The sequence below is a fragment of the Pongo abelii genome, chromosome X (assembly GCF_028885655.2).
Source record: "Pongo abelii isolate AG06213 chromosome X, NHGRI_mPonAbe1-v2.0_pri, whole genome shotgun sequence".
In the NCBI taxonomy this organism is placed as follows: domain Eukaryota; kingdom Metazoa; phylum Chordata; class Mammalia; order Primates; family Hominidae; genus Pongo; species Pongo abelii.
Genome location: NC_072008.2, coordinates 12186388 through 12212364, shown reverse-complemented (window position 1 = coordinate 12212364; position 25977 = coordinate 12186388). Strand labels below are relative to the sequence as shown.

The 25977-nt window shown below is 37.6% G+C and overlaps 1 protein-coding gene across 4 annotated transcripts in view; it reads right to left on the bottom strand.

The window, feature by feature from the left end:
- Positions 1–25977, bottom strand: part of FRMPD4 (FERM and PDZ domain containing 4) — a 581071-nt gene that overhangs the window by 553272 nt on the left and 1822 nt on the right. The gene's annotated exons all lie outside the window — the stretch shown is intronic.

The following is a 25977-nucleotide window of genomic DNA, read 5'->3' as shown; positions in this document are numbered from 1 at the left end:
GGCATTCTGATCACACTGCAAGTTGGAGAGTTTTTGTTTGTTTTTTTTTTAAATCTGGCTTTGTTATGTCAGATAAGCCATCTGACATAACAAAACAACTCCAAAGTATTAGCGACTTAACTCAGTTGAAGTTTATTTTTCATTATCCCTGTCCAGTGAAATTATGGGCAAAGGAAGGAGAGTGTGTTTTGTTCTGCACAGTTGTTCCGAATCCCAGACACCTTTCATCTATGGGCTCTGCCTCCTCTAAACCTTTAGACCAGGTTTTTCAACATTGGCAGTGCTTACTTTTTGAGTCAGATCATTTTTTGTTTGGTGGGGGCTGCCCTGCACATTGTAAGGTGCATAACAGCATCTCTGACCTCTAGACACTAGATACCAGTAGCAGCCCCCCTCCCAGCTGTGACAGCCAAAAATGATGTCACCAGACACTTCCAAATGGCCCCTGGGGACACAATTGTCCTTACCCCAACCCCTACTCCTTCATTGAGAACAAGTGACTTACTCAAAAACAGTATTATCACCCATCCCAGATAATGAGTTCTTTTTATTCCTGGAAGACAAATAACTTGTTTACTTTAAAGGTTTTCTTAATATATATATGAAATCAAGTTATCTTTGTTTATGTCATACACATGGCACATGATCCCAATAGCTGTTGGAAACAAAATGTTGTAGCCGGAAAGTCCATTATATCGTCTTCCCATAAAATACAAGTGCCCTGTCTCTGTGCCTTGGATTATTTCCCAAGCATTTCAGAACTATTCCATTGGTCACAGGCACAACTTCCATGCTTGAATTGCATAAGAAGTCGTTAAAAGCCTGAGGAAAATGGATTCCCTTGAGAGGTTTTCCAGATCTAAATGGCTACCACTTGATATTCATTTCCCCCAATTAAAATCCCACCATCCGAGAAAACTAGATTACTGGAGCCAAAGCCAATGTTTCAACCTTACAATTTTCCCCATATTCTTAGAAATTATAACAAACTGTCTCTCAGACCACAGTGCAATCAAACTAGAACTCAGGATTAAGAAACTCACTCAAAACCGCTCAACTACATGGAAACTGAACAACCTGCTCCTCAATGACTACTGGGTACATAACAAAATGAACGCAGAAATAAAGATGTTCTTTGAAACCAACCAGAAGAAAGACACAACATACCAGAATCTCTGGGACACATTCAAAGCAGTGTGTAGAGGGAAATTTATAGCACTAAATGCCCACAAGAGAAAGCAGGAAAGATCTAAAATCAAGACCCTAACATCACAATTAAAAGAACTAGAGAAGCAAGAGCAAAAGCATTCAAAAGCTAGCAGAAGGCAAGAAATAACTAAGATCAGAGCAGAACTGAAGGAAATAGAGACACAAAAAACCCTTCAAAAAATCAATGAATCCAGGAGCTGGTTTTTTGAAAAGATCAACAAAATTGATAGACCGCTAGCAAGACTAATAAAGAAGAAAAGAGAGAAGAATCAAATAGATGCAATAAAAAATGATAAAGGGGATATCACCACCGATCCCACAGAAATACAAACTACCATCAGGGAATACTATAAACACCTCTATGCAAATAAACTAGAAAATCAAGAAGAAATGGATAAATTCCTGGACACATACACGCTCCCAAGACTAAACCAGGAAGAAGTTGAATCTCTGAATAGTCCAATAACAGGCTCTGAAATTGAGGCAATAATTAATAGCTGGATTAAGAAAATGTGACACATATATGCCATGGAATACTATGCAGCCATAAAAAATGATGAGTTCATGTCCTTTGTAGGGACATGGTTGAAGCTGGAAACCATCATTCTCAGCAAACTATCACAAGGACAAAAAACCAAACACTGCATGTTCTCACTCATAGGTGGGAAGTGAACAGTGAGAACACATGGACACAGGAAGGGGAACATCACACACGGGGGACTGTTGTGGGGTGGGGGGAGGGGAGAGGGATAGCATTAGGACATATACCTAATGTAAATGATGAGTTAATGAGTGCAGCACACCAACATGGCACATGTATACATGTTAGAAACCTGCACGTTGTGCACATGTATTCTAAAACTTAAAGTATAATAATAATAAAAAAAAAAAAACTAAGGGGCAAAAAAATAAAAAATAAAATAAATAAATAAAATTCCACCATCCTCCCAATTTCTCTTAAATGGAAACAATAGTGTATGCACAAAACTGCTTCTGCAAGTGAGACCAAATCCCATGAGATGGTAAAAAATGGTTCTTAACAGCCAAACGTTGGGACCCCTGATAATTACTTACTTCTATGATCTTAATTCCCTTGAAACATGGCTACCTCTCACTCTTGCTGATATTAAGCTGCTATAAAGTAATCAAAGGCAGGCCTGTGCCTTTTGTATGCTTTGATCAACATTTAGTGGTTGCTTAGGAAAGAGTAGCATAATTAATATTGATTGTATTTTTCCAACAATCAGCACATGCTGAGCCCCATGAAGTCATTCATTGGATAGTGCTATCCTTAATGGCAAAAGGAATAGCACGTTGGCAAGTGTAAACACTGCCTGGCACTGAATGAAAACCCTAATGGCTGCAGTTCACCTAGGTGAGGGAACTTAGAATGACGATTGCTATCAAAACCAAACTTCAACACCTCAAGGTCTCAAGAGCCACTCTATTTTTTTTTTTTTTACAAAGGGTCATCGGAATAAAAAAAAAAATCAATTGGGAAAAATTATGACTATGAAGAATGATTAAAAAAATGGGCTTATAAGCAAAAAAATAAAAACAAACAAAGAAACAAAATCCCCAAAGCAGGCCCAAAGAATGGGAAACATGAGAAGAAACACAGCTCGAGAAAAGGAGAATAAATAACAGGAATAGTTTATCTTGCTCAAACTCCTGGAAAAATCTCACCAACAAATATCATTAGACCCTGGATATCTCTGTTGCAGGCTACCCACGTACTGGGGAGGTTTCAAGTCCCTAATTGGAACCTAATGACTCCATTTATCATTTGGAAACCATCTTCTGGCAACCATCTATTTCATTTTCACCTGTACATGAAAATTGTGCCCTCTTTTCTCTCCTTCCTCCTTTTTTTTTTTTTTTTTTATGATGTGACATAAGGAGGAGGACTCAAGAGATGTTACTAGTGAGATATTTACAAGATGAAGGAAAATTCTTATTTAATACAGTCAATCTGGACATTTTAGTAGTGGAGAGATTCACAAAGGTGAAGACTGTAACAGCCGGATGAGTTCTAGGGCCCATAACATTTGAAATCAGAGGGAAAAGAAAGATGTCAAATTTCACCATTTCGCAACATAAGCAGAGTGTATGTTTGGTCATTAAAGAATCTCCCTGACCTGAAAATGTCATGCTCACCACAGGAAAGGGGACATGCCACCTGCTAGGGGTAGAAACAGAAGAGTCTTCCCAGATGTTCTTCCTTGATTTGCCTGGGACTAAACCCCAGATGCTGCCGTCAGGGTGTCTGTGGTGGGCAGTAAATCTGAAAGCATATGTTATCACCACTGTGACTCACCGCTACATAAACTAACACTCCCTGGCACTTGTGGTCCTCAGTTTCAAGGGCACTAATTGTAAATGTCACTGAAAATGATAAACAGGAAGCAAGTTACCAATAAAAAAATGCATCTGGTATAGAACAATCTGGATACAATTTACTATTGCATTCTGAGTGGGGAATCTGGTCTCTCAACTAATACACCTCATGCAACCACAGCTGTTCCAAGAAGAAGGTGCTGCAGTAATATTAAAGCCTCTATTCTTATAAGGCTCTTTACTTTATTCTTAGAAACCATCACCAACTTTCTTAAGCTTGCTATTGTGTGGTCCAAAGTGGAACACTCCATCTCAGTTAATTGAGTGGTACATTGTTACCAACTGGAAAACATTGTTAAATATGAGAAACCTGTTCCCACCCTAGGGTTAATTATACATGCCACTGAAAATTATTAATCAGACCCTCCAACAATTATTCCAGAAGGAAAATATCTAGTTTTACCTGCAATTTAATATTAACTTCCACAATGCAGACTTTTTTACATTCTCTGACATCTCATGGCAGCCACTGTTTTTTCTTTTCTTTTTTATTTTTTAGTAGATCACATTCATTTAATGCAGAAACAAAATGTACAAAGGCCGTATGGGTCCAAATGAAGGAAAGCGATATGTAATAGGATGGTAATATAGAAAAACAGGGCTACTTGGGACTTTTGAAATACCTGTTGACTTATTTCCTTTGGTAGTAGTGATAAAAATCTCTGTTTTAAGAGAGGAGATAAACCACTTCCATTAATACTCACATTACTGGAAATGAGACTATTTGAATTTAATTCTATAGCTCTAGAAATATATAAAATACAAAACAAATTATTCTTGTCGTAAGAGAGATGGCATTATTATTTTAAAATGCAGATCCCAATGATCATAGGAGGCAGATAATTACAGCATATCCTAGTGGCATTAATTTCTACAGTATAGAAAGTGGTTACAAGTAGGGACTTCGGAGCAATGGTCAAGTCCTAACTCTGCTTCTTCCTTGGATAAGTTAGTTACTTATCTTTTCTGACCCTCAGTGTACTCTACCTCTATAAAACCGGAATAACAATAGAACCTATCCCACTGGGTTGTTATGATGATTAAATATCTGAGCTATTGTTTATAAAATGCTCATCGAGTTCTTGGGACAGGCTGGGTGCAGCAGCCCATGCCTGTAATCCCAGCACGTTTGGAGGTCAAGGCAGGCAGATCACTTAAAGCCAGGCATTGGAGACTAGCCTGGCCAACATGGTAAAACCCCATCTCTACTAAAAATACAAAAATTAGCCCAGTGTGGTGGTGCTCACCTGTGGTCCCAGCTACATGGAAGGCTGAGGCAGGAGAATGGCTTGAGCCTGGGAGGTGGAGGTTGCAGTGAGCTAAGATCGTGCCACTGCACTCTAGCCTCGGTAACAGAGCAAGACACTGTCTCAAAAAAAAAAAAAAAAGTTCTTGGGACACAATAAGCCCTCAATACAGTTGAGGTACTCATGGTAGTGGAAACAGCAGCAGCAGCAGCAGCAGCAGTAATAACAGTAGTAGTAGCAGCAGCAGCAGCAACAGAAGGAGGTAGTGATTAGGGGTAATATACGTTCTGAAAGTAGCAAAGTAATAACTAATATAAATAGTATGAAGTAGTGTTAGTAAAATTGTAGAATTAACTAACAATATTAATGCTAATATTAATATTAATAACCATATTAGTAATACCCTTATTATACTAACATTTCTAATATCATTGGTGATTACTAATACAAAGAGCATTGCTATTACCAGTACTCATAATAACACTAATATTCTAAGCCCTGAACATCATTGCACAATCAATCCAAATAATGAAATATAAAACTGATCTATTTTGTACCAGAAATTATGACTTATTTTGACACAGGGATATTCTAAAGAATGTGATACCCTTCCGCCTTCCTCTGAAAGAAGATAATTATATCTTGGGGCAGTATTAGGAAAACAGAGCAATCTTCATATATATTAAAGGAATAAAAGCCACAGAAGAACCACTGAATTAAGGGTTAGTTATGAGTTGTGTTGATTACCAATGAGGAGAAAATGTTACACGGAAAATACAAAGGAACTCCCCTGAAACAGAACAAAATCAACACATTACTCCAGCAACAGTAGATTCCAAACTACGGTCAGTTCTTAATTACCTAGAAGTAGATTACCTGGTTTGAGAATAATACTGGTCAAAACCATGGTTCTGACATATCCACATATAAGCAGGTATGGACTAATCAGAACTTTATTGCAACAAAGAGATGCCACAGTGTGTCTACCTGTAACCACTTGCACTATCCAGGTATGGGTAGTTCTGCTATAACACTTGTTTTATAAATGTGAATTTATTTCAACTGAATTAATACATGAGGGAACAATTTGAATACAATGCAAAGTTTGTGTTTGCTTATGAACAATTTCATCTGGGAGAAGCACTATGAACTCAGAAAACCACACTCACCAGAACAGAACTGCACAGGAATACATGCACGCACACACAGGCACATACACACACACACACACCGCCCCTCAACATCTACAGCTACCTCAGTTCACAGCATGTGTTAGGAGCCACGCCTGTTCCCATCTGGTGTTACAACTTCCCCTCGGAGGTTTAGATAACCCTCTTTCTAGCCCTTCCCAGTCACAAGCTGCAAATCTTTCCACACCCACTTCCACAAGCAAACCTCAGGGCTTTTCAAGGGAAAGCTCCATAGGTATTGTAGTACTTAACATATTTCTTAACCATTCAATTTGGGAAGAAGTGTGCTCTCATTTTTATTAGCTTCTTATCTTTTAAACATGTGTCACTGACAAAGTTTTTGAGTAATTTAAGTGTTGTGTCTCTCACCCATTGTCCCTGTAAGCCTGGTGTTTTTCATTGCATGATTTTGCATAGCGCCATAATTTTAAGAATGCATATGTCACATTCTATCAGAACTCACTATATCTATCTTCCAAATCTTCTCCAACATAAAAGAGATATATTCTACTGCCAGACTTCTATAAAAGAGTATAGAACATGGAGACATATTGCAGAAGCCTAGAGCAACTGTCATAGTAAAACAGCAATAGTCCTTAAGATCCAGACTTTACCCACCCCCAGGGGAGCTCACAACACTGAGAAGGTACAAGTTCTCAAAGGAGCATTTAAAGAAAGCTCTCGGAACTCCAAGGAGATCTCTGTGGCAGAGACTGATGAGCTAGTCACCAGACCAGTTTCTCTTATTCACGGCACCCATAATTACAATTCCTAGCCTCTTGTGGTCAGATCTAGCCTGAGAACAGGTTCTCACTACGGGATGTGAGCAGAAGTGACATGTGAGCCTTCTCATCCACTCCACACTCCCTTTCAAACTCAGCCTGCTGTACGCATGTCTTTGAAGCTGTATGCTGAAGATGATGGATACACCAGACAGAATAAATTTAGGTCCCTGTTTCACTCCTTGGAGGAGACCTTACAAGAGCAGGACATAAGGGATTTTGGTATTGCAGACATTACACGTTTTGGAGTGGTTTTGGTACAGCAGCTTTACCTTAACTTGTTAAATCAAACGGGCTGGCCAATAGCCTGCCTGAACACTTGTATCCTGCTCCAGCTTAAATATGATAGGTCTAGCACAAAAACCTTTTCAGGACTGTTCAAGAAGGCATGTACTTCCTATGCAACAGTTTCTCTGCCAAATGTAGGGGTTAGATAACAGTGAATTTACAAACCAGTGAGGGGAGAGAAGAATAAGAGTGACTATCAAAGACAATTACAGAGCCAACAATTCTACTCCTAGGAATATGCTCAGTAGAAACAAATACGATCACCAAAAAACAGGCATGAGAATGATCAGAGCAACTCCGTTCAACATAAACAGTAGAACGGATAAATAGATTGGGGATCTTCATACAGTAGAATACTATACAGCAATGAGAATAAATGAAATATAACTACACACAAAGATGTGTCTAATAAACATGACTTAAGTGAAAAAAAGACACATCTATATGATTCCATTGATACTATGTTCAAAGACAGAGGACAGAAATCAAGAGGATAGTGATTAACTTCAGGAAGAGCTCCAAGAAGGACCACTGGAGTTCAAGTTGTATTCCAGTTCTTGAACTTGGTAGTTGTGTCACAGATAAATTCAGTTTGTGGAAATCCATTGAGTCTACGTCTATGATTTTTTAACATGAATATTATGCATCACCAAACAGTCTTAAAAAATAAGAAGTGTTACTGATGTAAGGACAGAAGTTTGGACAAGGTACTTTAGAGACTCAAAGATCCTATGTGTCTACAGTGTCAATTGTACTCATTTAGGCAAGTGAGAGACAAAGATTTTTTTCTGGTAGGATGTTTACAACTATTGGGAACCTCTACCTAGATCCTCATCTTGCAGCCCAATCTGATAACCTCCAATTCAAACAATAAATTGTTTATTTACAATTGGAATACACTCTCAAGTCTTAGGAGTCAAATCTCTGCAGATACTGAAAAGAATACAGGCAGAATTTGGGAGGAAATGGAATTTTTGGGTAATGATAATATCAATTTTTGTCAACAAATCTCTCCCTGTCTACGTTTCCTTTTCTCCCCTCCTTTCTCCTGATTTTTATTTCCCCATTCTCTGTCTACACACACATGAGCATGTGTATACACACAAACACACAAATACATACACAGTAAGTTTATCTTCTATAAGCTTGTAATACACTCACACCTCTTGACTCACTAAGGTAAGCAATGGCTGCGTCGTTCAAAAAGCTTAGGCCACTCCAGATGCAAGAGAAGATTCTTTGCCAATCAAATCCTATCATGGAATCAATATATGGCCATCACCAGTGCTAACCATTTGTGTATTGGTTAATGTATATGACTTAGAGCCCTTTCAGGACAGAGACCATCTTGGAATAAATTAAGAAAAAATAAAACAGCATGTACAAGTAAACCCACCAAGGTATACTGGCTTCTGACAGGGCTGGATCCAGAGCCCCAAGTGCTCCTTTCACCCAGCCTCTCAGTAGATGCTAGCTCTCGGGCAGAGGTCCCTGGAACTGACACCTATGGTTACGGGGAACTCTGGACTTACATTCCTAAAGGCTTGTCACCATAGAGGAACAAAGCCTTTCTTTGTCAACTCAAGTTCATAAAACGCTGGGGCCAAGCTCTCACTGGCTCAGCCTGGGTCCTGAAGTCTGATGATCAGTAGCCACTGGGGTATATGAGGTATGGTTGACCTGGAGAAGGAGAAGTCCCCAAAGGAAAAAAAAAAAAAAAAGGTGATGTTCCAGGAAGAAGAGGGAAGAGTTCCCAGAAGGGGAACAAATCACACATCCACAACCCTCGTGTTTTTCAAACATGGGCAGCAAATTACTGGGGGAAGTGGGTCCTGAAACCACCTCAATAGGCTATAACAAGCAGAATATAAAAAAGGATAAAATGAAACAATCAGGTTTTATCAAACTCAATATTTTGTGGAACTTCTGTTTTAATTGTGCATGTGGGTGCATGCACACACACATGTTATATATGTGGACTGGGTAACAATGCAAGACAAATTTCTTACTGTGGGTTTTGGCCAAATAAATCAGAGTACTACAATCATCAAACATCTGATTCATTTAACATGTGAGCATCTATACCTGCCCATTTGTGGGAATATTCAGTAGATATTTCATACCCATTCTCATGCCTTCATTTATTGTGGTTATGGCTGTAGATATGGAAAAAACAGTAGCTGAGACATTTTTATTATGAACTATTACACCTTATTCAATCAGTCAGAAAATGCTTAGGAAGAAGAAATGCACGATTGTAAATGCATGATTTCAACATGATATCTGAACAACAAAGTTGTCTAAGAATTTAATTGGTTTCCTCATAAACACCAAGAAAATTATTTTCAATTACTTAATTGTGTATTATCTTTATAAACTTACTTTCAATCACACGATTAGTACATGCTTGTTGAAGATAATTTGTTCATTACAGAAAAGCATGAAAAGACCTTTTCAGTTCTTGTGAACTCAAATTCTGCAGTATATGGAACACAGAGAAGCACATTTCCCACTTGTGTAAAACTTCAGCATTTTGAGCTGTTCCCCATTAGGGCAACCACTGTCACCAGCCGATGAATCAGTCCATAATTATTAGGTACCCATATAACCACCCCTTTTGAGATATCAATTCAGCAAATCCTCTCTGCTCTCCAGAGCCAGCGCTCTTGGTTGCCTAACCAACAGTCATTTCCCCTCCTTCTTTCCTCCCAGAGTCTCAATTTTGCAGAGGTATCAGATGGCCATTTGCTGGGCTGGCAGTGGAACAGAGGTAGGGAGAGCTGCAGCCCTCTCTCACACTAGAAATAGACCCTAATTGATAGCATCCAGTGTTTGTCAATGAGGGACCACTACTATTTTGAGAGGGACAACTTTTCATAATGTAAAACTGTTTTACTCACGTTAGGATGTTTAGAATCTCTGGTCCCTTCCCACTATATGCCAATAGGACATCCACCCTATCATTATGAACAATTAAAACACCCCAAGGGCATTTTTACAACATCTGTCCTCCAGCTGAGAATCACTGGGACTCCTAAACAGAGGTTGGCAAACTTTTTCTGTAAAGGGCCAGATAGTAAATAGTTTAAGCTTTATGTGCCATATGGTCTCACTTGCAACTACTCAACTCAGTAATTTTATTGCAAAAGCAGCCATAAATTTATATGCAGATGAATAGGGATGGCTGTGTTCTAATAAAACTTTATTTAAAAAAAACAGGTGGTGGGCTGGATTTGCTTGCAGATCACAGTTTGCTGATGTCTGCAAGTCTAAACTAGCCATGTCAATTCCTCTCACTGGGTAGGTTTAGGAAATACATGGAACATGGTGCAATTCTGGACAATGAAAGATTGGAGAACTCTGCTATGAAGTTTCTGAGAAAATTCTCCACCCTCTCAAAAAAAAGAGGCATGGACAAAACATACCCTGCTTGCCTCTCCTTACCTTTGGTCTTTTTTTTTTGGTGAGGATATGCTACCTGGAACTATTGTAGCCATTCTACAATGATAAGAGGTTCAGCCAACATGCTGACGTGGCACATCAAAAAGATGTCAAAACCCAGACACCTTGAATCAAGTTTACCAACCCTAAAGTGGCCCTCTGGATTTCTTATGTGAGATAAAAAACCCAGACACCTTGAATCAAGTTTACCAACCCTAAAATGGCCCTCTGGATTTCTTATATGAGATAAAAAAATTGTCCTCCTCTTTAATCTATTTTTTGTTGTGTTTTCTATTACTTGCTGCTGACAGCATTTTAGTGAATACACTTTCAATTTGGTCATAAAGCAATAAGGATAATATATTTCTACCAGAATATGGGTATAATATTCAGATGGATGTTTTTCTTCTGCAATCAATAGCCTTGTTGTTGTTCTCCAAGTGTATCTCTGAATAAAAATGAAATTATTAAAGAAGAACAGCAGGTTGATTGCTTTCTCAACTCCTCTTCCCTTCTTCCTCCATGCTGCTAGAACCCTGATTCTGAGTGTTTGGGCCTCTGTGAAGGTGAGCCAGAGAAGACCATTTCATTGCCCTTTGCTAGGTGTGACCATGTGACCCATTTTGGGCAATGAGATTCTCTAAGGGAAAATTCTAGCTTCTAGAAAAGATGTCCCTCCAGGATTAAAAGAAAGAGCCTCACAAAGAGAATGCTCACAGTGCTCTGGCCACCCCGGCTTCATGCCTCTGAACCCAGTCATATGATGACATGATGCCTGGAGCTGTGGCAACCACATTACACCCATGAGGTGACAAAGCCTGAGGCTGATGGAGCAGGAAGAGGGAAAACACCTGGATCGTTGTTGACTTCACTGAGTCCATGAACCCCAGTCCAGGAATCACATATATCTAGGAATATTTTGTTTAAGCCCCTTTAATCAAGCATTGATTTATTTGCAGCTAAAATGTCCTGATAAACTCCAAGTAAGAAAGTATACTGAAGATGACATTTTTCACTTAAAACATAGTAGCTATTTAGGGTATACATGTCCTACTAAGTATAGGTGTCTCTAAATAAATGACCCATGTTGTAGTAGTGTGTTGACATCCACTCTCATGGAAGCAGGTAGCAGCTGGATAACCTGGAAGGGCAGGGCTAGGAGGCTACATCCCCTTCTATTTCATCTCTCCTCTGAAGTAAGCCAACTTTTCCAGTGTGGTTTTCACACTTCCCTTCAAAGGATCCACTTGTCTCAGCAGAGCAACCAGTGGACAAAGGGGAACGCAATTTATCATCAGTTTGCTTTTAATCATTTCCTGCATAGCAAGTGTGGGTTATTACATCTCCTTTGTGGGAAAGAAAGTGAGCATGGCAGGAGAATATAAATATTTAAAACACAATTCCTATTCAAATTGTTTAATGACTATTTGAGAAGAGAAAGAACTCTTTACAGTGGGAACATTTATACAGAGAAACATCTGTAAGTGCAAAGTTGTATTATCTAAAGGTAAAAATATGTATATATCTAAATCTGTATCTACATATTCATTTGTAATTCCCTCTGTCTCCAACAAGAATCACTTGATGATATTTGATGACATAGGACCAGGGCCAGAAAACTTTCTGCAAAGGGCAGATATTTCAGGCTTTGTAGGCAATATGGTCTCTGTAGCAACCACTCAGTTCTACTGTTTTAACTGTAGATAATACATAAATGAATGGGGATGGCTATGTTCCAAAGACAACTTTATTTCTGGACAGTGACATTTGAATTTCATATAATTTTCATGTGTCATGAAATATTATTCTCTTCTTGATTTTTGGGAACCATTTAAAAATGTAAAAACCATTCTTAGCTTAACACAAACACAGGAAACCGACTGAATTTGGCCCACAGGCTATGGTTTGCCAACTCTAGGACACAGAAAAAAATCTGAAATGACTTGTAGGCCAGCAATAAAACTATGAATTATGTCCAGTATAGTGTTAGGCATATATGTTCTTGCATTCAGATGATCTTTAAAAAATGTTAGCACATATACCTATAATAGCCAGCCTTTTTAACACATGACCATATTCTAGATAAATGAAAGTTTATGGAGTTTACGTGACCACATCGGCACGAAAGGGAGATAAAGTAAGGCACTAACCAGTAGAGAAGGATTAGATGCTTTATTACCTCCTATGCGTGTTTCATCAGCTTACTTCAATAACACTCTATTCTTCAGCCTGTCAATATGATCTCAACCGGAAAGCCAAATTATGAACTAATGGTATCATAATCAAATTACAATCCTAAAGGAAACATCCATCAATACATCCCTGGAATGTGGTTCTCTAAAAAACATCAAGTTGTCCCCTTTAGTGAACAGAAGATCATCAGAGGATAAGATTTTGAAGATTGCTGTCAACAATTAATAAAATTTAAGTTATAAAAACATATAAGCTTTCCTGGTTGAAAGGTGGTGAACATAAAAATATTTTTCTGTTTATATCCCCATCAGAGAAAACCTTATCTTGATATTAAAAATGAAAAAATAATTGCTTCAGAATACTAAATTCTATGCAAAAAGTAACAGATCGTTTTTATAATGATACGATCTTCCAGCTTTATCTTAATTTGCTAGTAAAAGTTATCATTAAAATTTCACAGATCTGAAATTTCTATTATACTTGTATAATATGTATCTTTAATATATTAAACTATCTCTTATGTTTCATTCATTCAAAATAGAGAAAATTAAGAAATTCAGGTTAAAACTGTCTGAGTTAGCAATTTATATTTTCTCTGGGGTTGATTTTTCAACATTTTATCACATTTTGGGAAATCATATTTACCCAAACTTCTTTCTGTTGTCTAAATAGATTTTCTTCTTCGTTACCCCCCATTCTGATACCATTTTTATTAGTTTATTAGATCCTTTCAGTATTTTTATGTAAATATAAGCATATTTACTTTTGTGAGTCTTACTATTTTCACTTAATAAATATGTCCTGGAGACCATTATATATCACTGCATAAAGTGTTTCCTTGTTCTTTATTCTTACAGCTGCATAGTGTTGCAAACTATTTTAATCTAGGTTCTCATAGATGAATTTCTTTGAATCTGCCCATTATATGGTAAAACAATGGAATTGTTGAAATATAATTAACTTTAGAGGGAATATTGCATAATTTTCCTATTTTACAAATAAGGAGACAGAGGCCCAACTTGCTCAAATCCACCTGAAGTTCCAACTACCATTACTCAAGCTTTCCCCATCACTAAGTACTTCAAGTCTTGTCACTAGGTTAACTCCTGTGACAAATGCTGCTTGTCAAGTTCAATACCTTTGAGGAACTAGAATGCCCACAATGTTAGCATCAAATTTGAATATCATTTTAATGGCATCTCAGATTACCTCCTGTCTTTTATGGGTTTTGAAATACTCAGTATACTATTTTTGATGTCATAAGAAAAAAGTCTGCCCATGAAATCCAAAGACTTAGCTGTAAACATATTCATCACATTGTTATCCAAAGCAAAACACTGGAAACAATCTAAATGTTAATAAATAGGAAATCATTAAGTAAACTGTGGTACATGTAGCTGCTAATTTTATATTTATAAAGAAGGTTTAATGATATGGGAACAAAATATTTTGTAAAAACTTAAGGTTAGAATAGTGTATTTATGTTAACTGTAAAACAGTAATAAAATTTAAAGAAAATAGAAGGCTAACTGATGATATCATTGCTGACAGAATTTCAAACATTTATATATCTTTTTAAATACATTCTATATATTCAAAACTTTTTACAATAAAGGGATCCACTTTTACAATCAGAAAAATATTTGAAGAATTTGTGGATATTGTTGTTTGGACTCTTGAATTTATATGGGTATTCTTTTAGCATTTTTGAAATTCAAGTTTATTTTTTATTTGGTAATATATACCTACCATTTCAAATAAAAATAAAATAAAAATATAAAGTGTAGATGGGACATAGAGAACCACTCATGTCCTTGTGCACCCCACCCTCTCACGTGTAACCCTCTGAACTACCACTTTACAGAGTTAAGTAATGTTATTTTCTGTGTATCCTTCCAGCCATTGTGATGCAAATATAAGAAAAAATACATGTTCCATCTCCCTCATCTTTTTAAAGTTTTTTTTTAACCTTACTATTTTCACTTAACAATAAACGTATTCAGAGATCTTTCCATATCACTGCACAGAGCATTTCCTTCTGCTTTTTCACAGGTAGTGCTATATTTTAATTTTTAAGCAAAGTTCTCATAGGCCCTTTTCTTAAAATTTGTTCATTCAGTGTGATATTTCAAAAGAGTGATAAAAAACTAACTCTGGGTCAAATATATATATTTTAGCAAGACAATGCCTTTCACTTAGTATAGTATTTCACTTTTGGGTTTTTTAAAACTTCATTTTCCCAATATACTATATGCAAAATACCTGATCATAGGTTCTTTAATATCACATTAAGTACAAAAAAACCTCCCATGATCAAATCTTTAAGTATTTTACAATACTTAACTGGCATGAAAACAATATTAGTCTCTTTGTACATCTCCCTCAGAGCACTTGGGTGACCAGGTACATTGTCAATGGGCAGTAACATTTTGAAAGGAATCTATTTTTCCTGAACAGTAATATTTTACAATACTTAAAGATTTTTTTTTTCTGACTGTAAAAGTAGGATGCTTTTATTGTAAAAAGTTTTTAAAATATAGAACACATAAAGAAAAGATACATAAATACTTGAAATTCTATCAGCAATGATATCACTTAGCCTTCTATTTTCTTTAAACTTTATATCTATTTTACAATATTATCTACGATTCTCTCCTGGCACTAAAGACAAAATGTATATAATTAGAGAAGACTAGGACTTTCAGGACTAGAAGGAAAGGAAAGAAAAGAAATATGAGAATGAGAGGATATGGGCCCAGATATAGGGCTGGGTCCCAAGCTGTAGAGGTAGGGAACAGTTCACTGCCAAGGGTAAAATGGTTACGATAAATAAGCAGTGACAGCAGATCCTAAAAATCGGAAGGAGCAGTGCAATCTGATGAATGACGTACAGAAGCAGGCATACCTGTGATAATCAGTATTTGACATCATGTGGAATACAGTATGGTTTCACTCTGATTCATTCACAATTCACCAAATACTTACTCAGTACAGACATACCTCAGAGATATTGCAGGTTTGGTTCCAGACTACTGCAATAAAGCTAATATTGCAATAAAATGAGTCACATAATTTTTTTGGTTTCCCAGTGCATATAAAAGTTACATTTATACTATATTGTAGTTTATTAAGTGTGAAATAGCATTATGTCTAAAAGAACAATGGCATACCTTAGTTTATAAATACTTTATTGTTAAAAATATGCTAATGATCATCTAAGCCTTTAGTGGGTCGTCATATTTCTGCTGGTGGAGGGTCTTGCCTCCATGTTGATGGGTGCTGACTCATCAAGGTGGTGGTTGCTGAAGGCTGGGGTGGCTGTGGCAATGTTTTAAAATAAGACAGCAATGAAGTTTGCTGTGTTGACTGACTCTTTCTTTCATGAAAGATTACTCTGTAGCATGTGATGCTGTTTGATAGCATTTTACTCACAGAACTTCTTTCAAAATTGGAGTCAATCCTCTCACACCCTGCTGCTTCTTTATCAACTAAGTTTGTGTCACATTCTAAATTCATTGCTTTTATTTCAACAATGCTCACAGCACCTTCACCAGCAGTAGAATCTATCTCAAGAAACCACTTTATTTGCTCATCCATAAGAAGCAACCTTTAATCCATTCAAGTTTGATGATGAGACTGCAGCAATTCAGTCCCATCTTAAGGCTCCACTAAGTCTAGCTCTCTTGCTATTTCCACAACATCTGCAGTTACTTCCTGCACTGAAGTCTTGAACCCCTCAAAGTCATCTATGAGGGTTGGAATCAACTTCTTCTAAACTCCTGTTAATGACATTTTGACATGTTCCCATAAATCATCAATGTTCTTAATGGCATCTAGAATGGTGAATCCTTTCCAGAAGGTTTGCCATTTACTTTGCCCAAATTCATCAGAGGAATCACTGTCTATAGCAGCTATAACCACACAAAATATATCTCTTTTTTTAAAACTAGTCAAGTGTAGTAGTGAGAATGTGGAAAAGAGTAGAACAAGAAGTTCAATCTATAACTGACTGCGAACAATCAATTGAGATAACTCACTACCTGCAGACCAGCCAAATTCCTTAAATAATGAGACTTGGAAGTCAAAATTACTCATTGATCATTGGGCTGCAGAACAAATTTTGTGTTAACAGGCATGAAAACAATATTAGTCTCCTTGTACATCTCCCTCAGAGCACTTGGGTGACCAGGTACATTGTCAATGGGCAGTAATATTTTGAAAGGAATCTATTTTTCCTGAACATAAGTCTCAACAGTGTGCTTAAAATATTCAGTAAACCATGCTGTAAACAGATGCACTGTCATCCAGGCTTTGTTGTTCCATTCCTAGAGCACAAGCAGAGTACAGTTAGCATAATTCTTAAGGGCCCTAGAAGTTGTGGAATGGCAAATGAGCATTAGCTTTAACTTAAAGTCACCAGCTGCATTAACTCCAAAAAAGAGAGTCAGCCTGTCCTTTCAAGCTTTGAAGCCAGGCATTGACTTTTCTTCTCTAGCTATGAAAGTCCTAGATGGCATCTTCTTCCAATTGAAGGTTAGTCTACACTGAAAATCTGCGGTTTAGTGTAGTCATCTTCATCAGTGATCTTAGCTAGGTCTTCTGGATAATTTGCTGCAGCTTCTCCATTAGCACTTGCCGCTTTACCTTGTACTTTCATGTTATGGAGACAGCATCTTTCCTTAAGCCTCACAAACCAATCCTTGCTAGCTTCAAATGTTTTATCTGCAGCTTCCTCACTTTTCTCAGCCTTCACAGAATTTAAGAGAGTTAGAGTCTTGCTCTGGATTAGGCTTTGGCTTAACGGAATGTTGTGGCTGGTTTGATCTACTATCCAGACCACTCAAACTTTCTTCATATAAGTAATAAGGCTGTTTCACCTTCTTATCGTTTGTGTGTTTCCTGGAGTAGCACTTTTAATTTCCTTCAAGAGCTTTTCCTTTGTAGTCACAGTTTGGCGAACTGTTTGGCACAAGAGGTCTAGTTTTTGGCCTATCTCAGCTTTCAACATGCTTTCCATACCAAACTTAATTATTTCTGGCTTTCAATTTAAAGTGAGAGATGTACAACTCTTCCTTTAACTTGAACACTTGCAGGCTACTGTAGGGTTATTAATTGGCCTGATTTCAATATTGTTATGTCTCAAGGAATAGGGGAGCCTGAGGAAAGGGAGAGACATGAGGGAATGGCTAGTTGGTACAGCAGTCAGAACACACACAACATTTATCAATTAAGTTTGCCATCTTATATGTGTGGTTCATGACAGCCCAAAACAATTCCAACAGTAACATCAAACAATTCCAATAGTAATGTCAAAGATTACTGATCACATATCACCATAACAGATATAATAATGAAAAATATGACACAGAAACACGAAATGAGCACATGCTGTTGAAAAAATGGTGCTGATAGACTTGCTTGATGTGGAGTTGGCACAAACCTTCAATTTGTAGAAAGTGCAGTATCTGTAAAGCACCAATAAACCAGAGTGCAATGAAACAAGGTATCCTTAAATCTACTATAAACCAAGGAGGTTTAATACCAGGTGATTTGCCCTCGAAGAGTTCATAAATGAGACACAGATCAAAACTGGACTCAATTATAATGCAGTCTATACCAGTCAGCCATTGCCACAACAATGCTGCATAACACAGTGTCATACAAGAATAAGCACCTGTTTTCATGCTCACAGGTTTGCCTGATGGTGCTAGTCCATGTGAATCTAGCTTCTAGGACCAACAGGTTAAACTAGGTAGTTCTTCATATAGCAATGTTAAGAGCTTTTTGCTTTTTTACATTCTTTTTTAGAAACGTACAATACCTCAAAGACATTCTCCTACCAAAAACTTGTACCAAAACAGATACCCTGTGACTTCTGTCCATATTCCACCGGCCAAAGCAAGTTACTTGGCCAAGCCCAACAGCAATGGGGCAAAGAAGTACCCTCTACCTCTAGGAGGTAGAACTATAATGTCACATGGAAAAGGCTTGGATTCAGGGAAGATTTAAGAATTGGGAACAAAATTACAATCTACCACACAATGAAGAAATGTTATGAAAAGAGCAGGGCATGACATGTCCAGCACAGATAGGGTACACAGTGGCACTAAACTTCCCAGCTTGCCTCACAGTTACATAGGGTCAGAGTTCTGCCTAATGGAATGAGGGTAGAATGGTATACTTTAATTCTGGGCATAGCCCTTAAAAACCTGTCACCCAATCTTCTACCATTCTCTCCCCTCATCTGTCAGCTGAACATTGATGTGCAGGAAACCTTCGATAGCACACTGAAGATGAGATAGTCCTATCTTACAGGTTCTCAGAATGGCTGAGCATATCAGAGCTCTCCCACACCATCAGGAATGCCTGTTTTGTGTATCAAGCAAACAAGAGATGGGCCACAAAAACTGAGGGATTAATCTGTTAAAGCAGTGAAATTATCTTCACTAATAAAAGATGTCAGTCAAGCTATTTCACCCAGGATTGGGAGGTTGGAGAAGGTGACATGGAACAACCTTAGATTAAAAGCTGAAATATAAAAGACAGATGGGAATTTTTCAGGTGTAAAGGAGGCAAGATAAAGATTGTTCCAGACAAAATGAAGAGTTTATGCAAAGGCTCAGGGTGTGGCACTTTTTAGGACTTCTAAAAAATTCAGCATGGTTAGGGGTAGATGTGTGTGTGTGTGTGTGTGTGTGTGTCTGTGTGTGTGTGTATACATGTGTGTGTTTGGTGTTGAGTAGGAAGTTAAGGCTGGAAAGGAGGAATAACAAGTTCAGAGAAACATGGTTCTCTTTTTTTTTTTTTTTTTTTGAGACGGAGTCTCGTTCTGTTGCCCAGGTTGGAGTGCAGTGGCTCTATCTCAGCTCACTGCAAGCTTCGCCTCCCAGATTCAAGCTATTCTCCTGCCTCAGCCTCCCGAGTAGCTGAGACTACAAGCGCCCGCCACCACGCCCGGCTAATTTTTTTGTATTTTTAGTAGAAACGGGGTTTGACCGTGTTAGCCAGGATGGTCTCAATCCCCTGACCTTGTGATCCGCCCGCCTCGGCCTCCCAAAGTGCTGGGATTACAGGCGTGAGCCACCGCGCCCGGCCCAAGAAATACGGTTCTCAAAGGAACCAACTGAATCAGGCCAAACCCAAAAGGGTAAGGATAAAGAATATGGATTTTGCCCTCGAAAGTATGTAGACGGAGGGGACAGGGAGGATCCAATTTGCACTTTACAAAGCTTCTAAGTTAACCTACAAGTGGTATGGTAAGTGCTGACAGTTTAAGTCCCCCAGAGCGGGGCTGGCAAGGGTGACTGTGTTCAGGGTGAACCTCCAACCATATCCATCCTTCCCCCTGCTAGTAAAGAAGGCTGACACCCAGACTGCCCCAAAGGGAAATTTGAGTACTGGGCAGAGAGATCAAAGAACAACAGTAAAATACCCGTGTAAAGGGCAGAGAGTAAATATTTTAGGCTTTGCAAGCCATGTGGTTTCTGTCACAGCTATCCAACTCTCCCAAGAGCAGCCACAGTATACAAATAAAAGGGCATGGTTGTGTTTAAATAAAACTTTATTTATAAAAATGGTCATAAAGCTTTCTAAAATAAGTAAACACATCAGATAGGTTAAGTTTGCCAGCCCAGGCCCTAGGCCATGAAGTAGGACACCGCCCTGAGCCACAATTCAGTTGGGCATGTTTGGGATTTACACCAAAACTAATTCCAGACTCCACCACTGTATAGCTGAGACTGCTAACCGCTCCTGTACTAGGGTAAAGACTGGTGACTTGGATCGTGAATTTCAAAAGAGACAAATATCCAGGACTCCAGTTACAGGAACCATTGGAAAATCACCACGGTCAGTATGTGATCCAATGTTGAATCAATACAACAGCCTTGAATTAGCCAGATGGCCGCGTGTTCTCCCCCACACCAGTCTCTGACCAAATAAATAACTGTGCCAGTTCAATAGAAAAATACACTCATTCCTACATTCATTAGGAAAATTTTACCATTAATTTTATGAACTTTTGCCTACTGCTTTCTTTGAACCTCATCTTTGTCAGGTAATCATGTTCTTATTTTCAATTAAGCAAATCTCATAAAACTTGTGAAGCCTATAAAAAATAACCAAAATAAAAATTAAAACCCTATAGTAAATTGTAATTGCAGGGAAATTACTTTTCATTTTCAAACTTTGGAAACATTTATTTCATAGAAATGATTGTGTTTTCCTAGCTTTCAAAAAAGACTTTCTAAAATAAAAACTTACTGACATCTATAAAAACCCATTTCAATATCATCATAACTTTGCTTATTGAGCTTAAAGCAGTAAAACAGACTCCTTAGAAATACAAGTTGATGACTTTTTAACCATCAATCACCAAATATATATATATATAATATATATATATATATACTTCAAATGTAAAAACAGAAATAAAAGTTTATTCTCTGAGACCAAGTCTAAGAGCAGGCTATTTACTTTTAACATGTGCATTGTATTCCTTTATATTCAATAAAGAAGTACTGTCACGGTAATTGTTCAGCTAAACAAATGTGACAATTTGTTTGCAACAAATGTTAGAATGAATTGTATATGACTTCACTCACTAATTATTTAGTATAGACTATTTATCTTATGCCAAATTCTGTAAACCATACTTGAAAATATATTTCTGAAAGAACAGTTCTGGCAGAAAACTCTTCTCATCTCTTTGCCAGGAAAAAAAAAAAAATGGGAATGTTAACTTTGTTATCTAAAACTAAGGCTTAGATTTCTTCAAGATAATTTTCAGAGCTTAGGTACATAATGACCTAAATTACTCAGAAGCAAGGCAGCATACTTTTGATATATGTTTTTGCTGTAAAGAACTAAAGGTAGTCTATGGTTTTTCATTACAATGCTCTCAGTCAAATCATAGGAAAGTTAGATTAAACTCAACTCCAAATTGATACAGCCTACCTCCATATTCCTCTGACTACAACTAAATCCACTTATCTAGTTTTATTTCCATTTGGAAACAGATTAGTGAAGGTCATTAGCCATTAGGACCAGATGGCTCAAGTGTACTGTAAGGAAATACTAGGCATTCTCCCGCTGACTTGATTATCAGTTCACCAGCACACATTGGTTGAGGCTATACAAGTAGTATCACCCATTCTTTTTCCATCCATTTTGAACTGGATATTTATGGAAGGCAAACATCACCTTAACAAGCAACTCTCCAGCTCCCCAAAAATATCAGGTCAACTTAGTGACCAAAGAATAAGCATGCATAATTTTTCCAAGTACAACAAATTAGTAGGACAATTATGTCCACTTCTAATGGTCAGTTTCCAACAGTTCAAGAAGTAATTTGAGATCAGTAGTTTCAATAAAGATAAGGTCTATATTAATTGGTAATGTGCATTAGTGAATTCAAGTATTTATTATAATATGCTCGATTTGACATGTGTGTGCCCACATGTGTGCTGATAATGATAAAGAAGAGAAAACAGGAAAAAGGCATTGTTTAACCCAGGGCTCAGTTAACTTTTTCTGTAAAGAGCCAGAGAGTAAATATTTTAGGCTTTGTGGGCCATAAGGTCTCTGTGGCATCTATTCAACTTTGCTGTTGTCAGGCAAATGCAGCCATAGATAATACATAAATGAATGGACATGTGTTCCAATAAAACTTTATTTATGGACACTGAAATTTTAATTTCATATTATTCTTTTTTTTGATATTTTTGAACCATTTAAAAATAAAGAAACCATTCTTTGCTCACAGGCTATGCCATAACAGTCAGCAAGCCAGATTTGGCTCATAGGCCAGAGTGTGCCAACCCCTGTTTTAGCCTATTCATGATTTTCTTTTCCTCCTATGATTAGCTTTCAAGGTTAAAGATCATTTGATGGTAACAGTGGTAGATTTCAGGACGGTATGCTTCAACAAAGATTTTAAACGGTCTTGAGTTTTCTTATTGAGCCAAGTGTGAAACCAGTGGTTTCAAGTTCATTCCTTAAAGATACATTTCTAGTTCACCAATAACGTACATCTCTTACAGCTAAACTTCCATGGTTAACCTCAAATGAAATAACAAAGTACTAAAGTTGAACAGTGTATGTGTATGTAAAGGGAGAGAATGAACAGCTGGAAGGACCATAAGCAGAAAGTGAGACTTTCCAGGTCATGCATTTAAAGTACAAGTAAGTTTCACTGCAGCTGTCAGTCTGCACCAAATTCTGATAGCAAGAAGGTGAAACTCACTTGCCCCAGACAATAAGAGAAAGAAAGAGAGATGCTTGAAATGGTACAAAGCCTGACCTAGACGCCTGCTTCCCAGAACTGCGAGCGACTAGACTTTCACAGCTTCAAACTAGCAACTCTTGGGAAACTAGAGTTAAATATTCCTAAAACAGGAATCTAGTTCTGTTACGAAACTGTTCATCATTTCACCTCCTGACAGTCACAAAAATCAGCAGAACTTAGAAAGGACTCAGAAAATGAGCAAGTAGCATTTTTAATAAAATTCAAATCCAGAGTCTTTGGGGTTTTTTCATTGCTAGCCTCCAGAGCTCACTATTATCAGCAATATTAATACAATTACTCAGTAAAAATAGCAGATATGGGAAAAACCCTGACCTTTTGCATTACTTTTTAACTTCCCCTTTTCCCTGGGAAATATTTAATCCTGAATAAGATAAAGGTAAAAGACAGAAGTTTAGTAGTATCTAAATGGATTTGACATAAAAATCTAAGGAAACTATACATACGTATTTTGTATTTTTCCTCAAATATAAGATACTTGTAAGAAAATTAGCATTCTAACTAGCATTCTAATATTAGATATTAGTCACTGCTATATACCATAAAATAACCCATGCAACCGTAAGAAAATGCAAAATAAAGCATCCCCCAAATTTACCTACTACTGTAAGAAATCATCATATCAACGGTGGGGACTCAATCATTATCATCAAGTCTACCGTTTTGCTTAAAGAAAAGAAGTCAAATCAAGGACTCAATCTATGAACGTATCACTCAATTTAATAACATCCCTATGAGTTTTGGATCTCAAATCATCTCCCTCAGGCAAAAGGGGCATAATCATATGTTCTTCTACTGGACTGCATTCTTCTATAAACATTTGAAAGAATGCATCTGCTTTACAAATAGAATAGTCAATACAAAGAGCAGTAACAATAAAAATATATGCCTGTTTTTATACTATTACTGGTTTATAAGGCAATCATCTGTAATGCTCTCATCTACAAGGATGGAAAATAATATAGAACTGTTACCAAGGAAACAGTGAAGTAAAACTGCATGTAAACTATCAAGCAGTTTAAGAACCAGAAAATTAGAAGAACGGGGAAAACCATCTTCAGATAGAACCATGACACACTGTGCCACCCACGAAGGATGCAATCAAGGGTCATAATTCTAACTGATGATGTAAAGGGTGCCAACTACTTACCAGCAATTCCAACACTTGGCAGCAATTTTTTTTTAATGGTACTGGGTTATTGAGGGGCAATGTCAATTCTGATTTTTCCCACGATTAGAACGGCATAGATTCTGGAAACAAATAGTTAAATGCAGACACTCTAAAAAGTCAAAATATGCAGTTTATTTATTCCAGTGTTGAATAATATTCTCTTGGAATTCTCTGTAATTACACTGTCTTTACTCACAGATAGGACACTAAGCAAATATCACTTCCAAGATATGCCTTCTGAATTAACATTTAGAAACTCGAGTTTGTAGGAACCAAAGGCAAGGCCAGGACCCAGGGTAAGTACATGTGTTTGCCTCTAAACCAAGAGAATTTTAAGCACTGAAGTAACCATGCTGATCAAAGCTAAATCCTTTAGGAAGATTATCCATTCTGAAATCAGGAAAATCCTGCAGTATAAGCACTTTCATACTTCACCTTTGAGAAAAGAACTTGATTTCTGTAACAGTGTTTAAAACACATACAAGACTTTCTTCCTCCCAAGGCAGAAACAAGCAACTGCAAACATGTGTTTTTACATGCTGATGACCCTCTAAAGGTATTTCTACCTCAGCTTGGGGACCATCCTTGAGCTCACACTAAAGAAAAAGAAGAATTCTATGGATGGAAGATTTCTTATTTGGCACATCAGCTCAGAACATTTGCACCTTCTGTCTTTAGAATAAACACTCTACTGGATCACATTAAGGATAGAAAGTGAAACTCACACTCATTTACTAAATTTTAAACTCTCTTTAAAATAAGATACCACTCTCCCCACAGCCTTGCTTGAGTTTTGCAAAAACTCAGATTTGTGAATATCATGTAGGCATCCTAGAATTTAGTAAAAAGAATATGAAACATCTTTTCACTGACACATGACACTGTCCTCTCCAAAGTTCCTAAGTTTAAGGACTAAATCGAGGCTCTAGATGTTTTGTTAAACTGTTTTTAGCATCTGAGGCCACCAAAAAGTATCCTGGTTACTTTGAACTATACTATTGGTTGAACTTCCCTTTCCCTTTAGCAGTATCTCTGTCCATCACACGGAGGGTACCACTCAGCCTCTAAACTTGCACACAGCTGCTTCCCAACCATGGTTCAATATTTGACAGCTGTTTAGAAACTAGCCCTAGGCGGAAGCATGCAGGAAGTTAATAGAATAGTGGTGTGAAGCAATGGCCCTCTATCAGATCAGCTTGAAAGCAAACAATTTGCCACACCATAATCATCCACTGCTTAACACATCAGTCTTCTGATCTGCAGGACAACACCTCTTCCTGAGCTGCTCTAAGACAAAGGTATTTACCCATCAACTGCGTATCTCCAGTCTACTTAGAGTAAGCTGCACTGGGCCTTTCTCCCTGGGGAAATCTGCTAGTCACTTGAAGACTGACCCATGTTAGTAGAAAGGGAAGGTGGAGATGGGCAGGCAGAACAAAGACCTGTAGATGTCGGAGAGAATGGCAACATCCAAACAGAACCTTTCTGAAGTGGTCTAATGTAATTTAATAAAGCAAAGTCAACATACGTTTCTACCTCTGACTATGGGAAGCTGTTCATCCCTGCCTGATGCAATCAACACATCTCACTCTGACACTCAGGACTGAAGGAAAACCTGGGATTATTCTGTCCATATTGCAAGTAAGTTTTTAAGCTACATCCTGGAAAAACCCAACTGTCTACCTCCTACGTCCTGGTGGTAGCTGCTATAAAGAGCTCCAGGGGCAGAGAAGGTTGGGCATGGTTTTCTAAGACC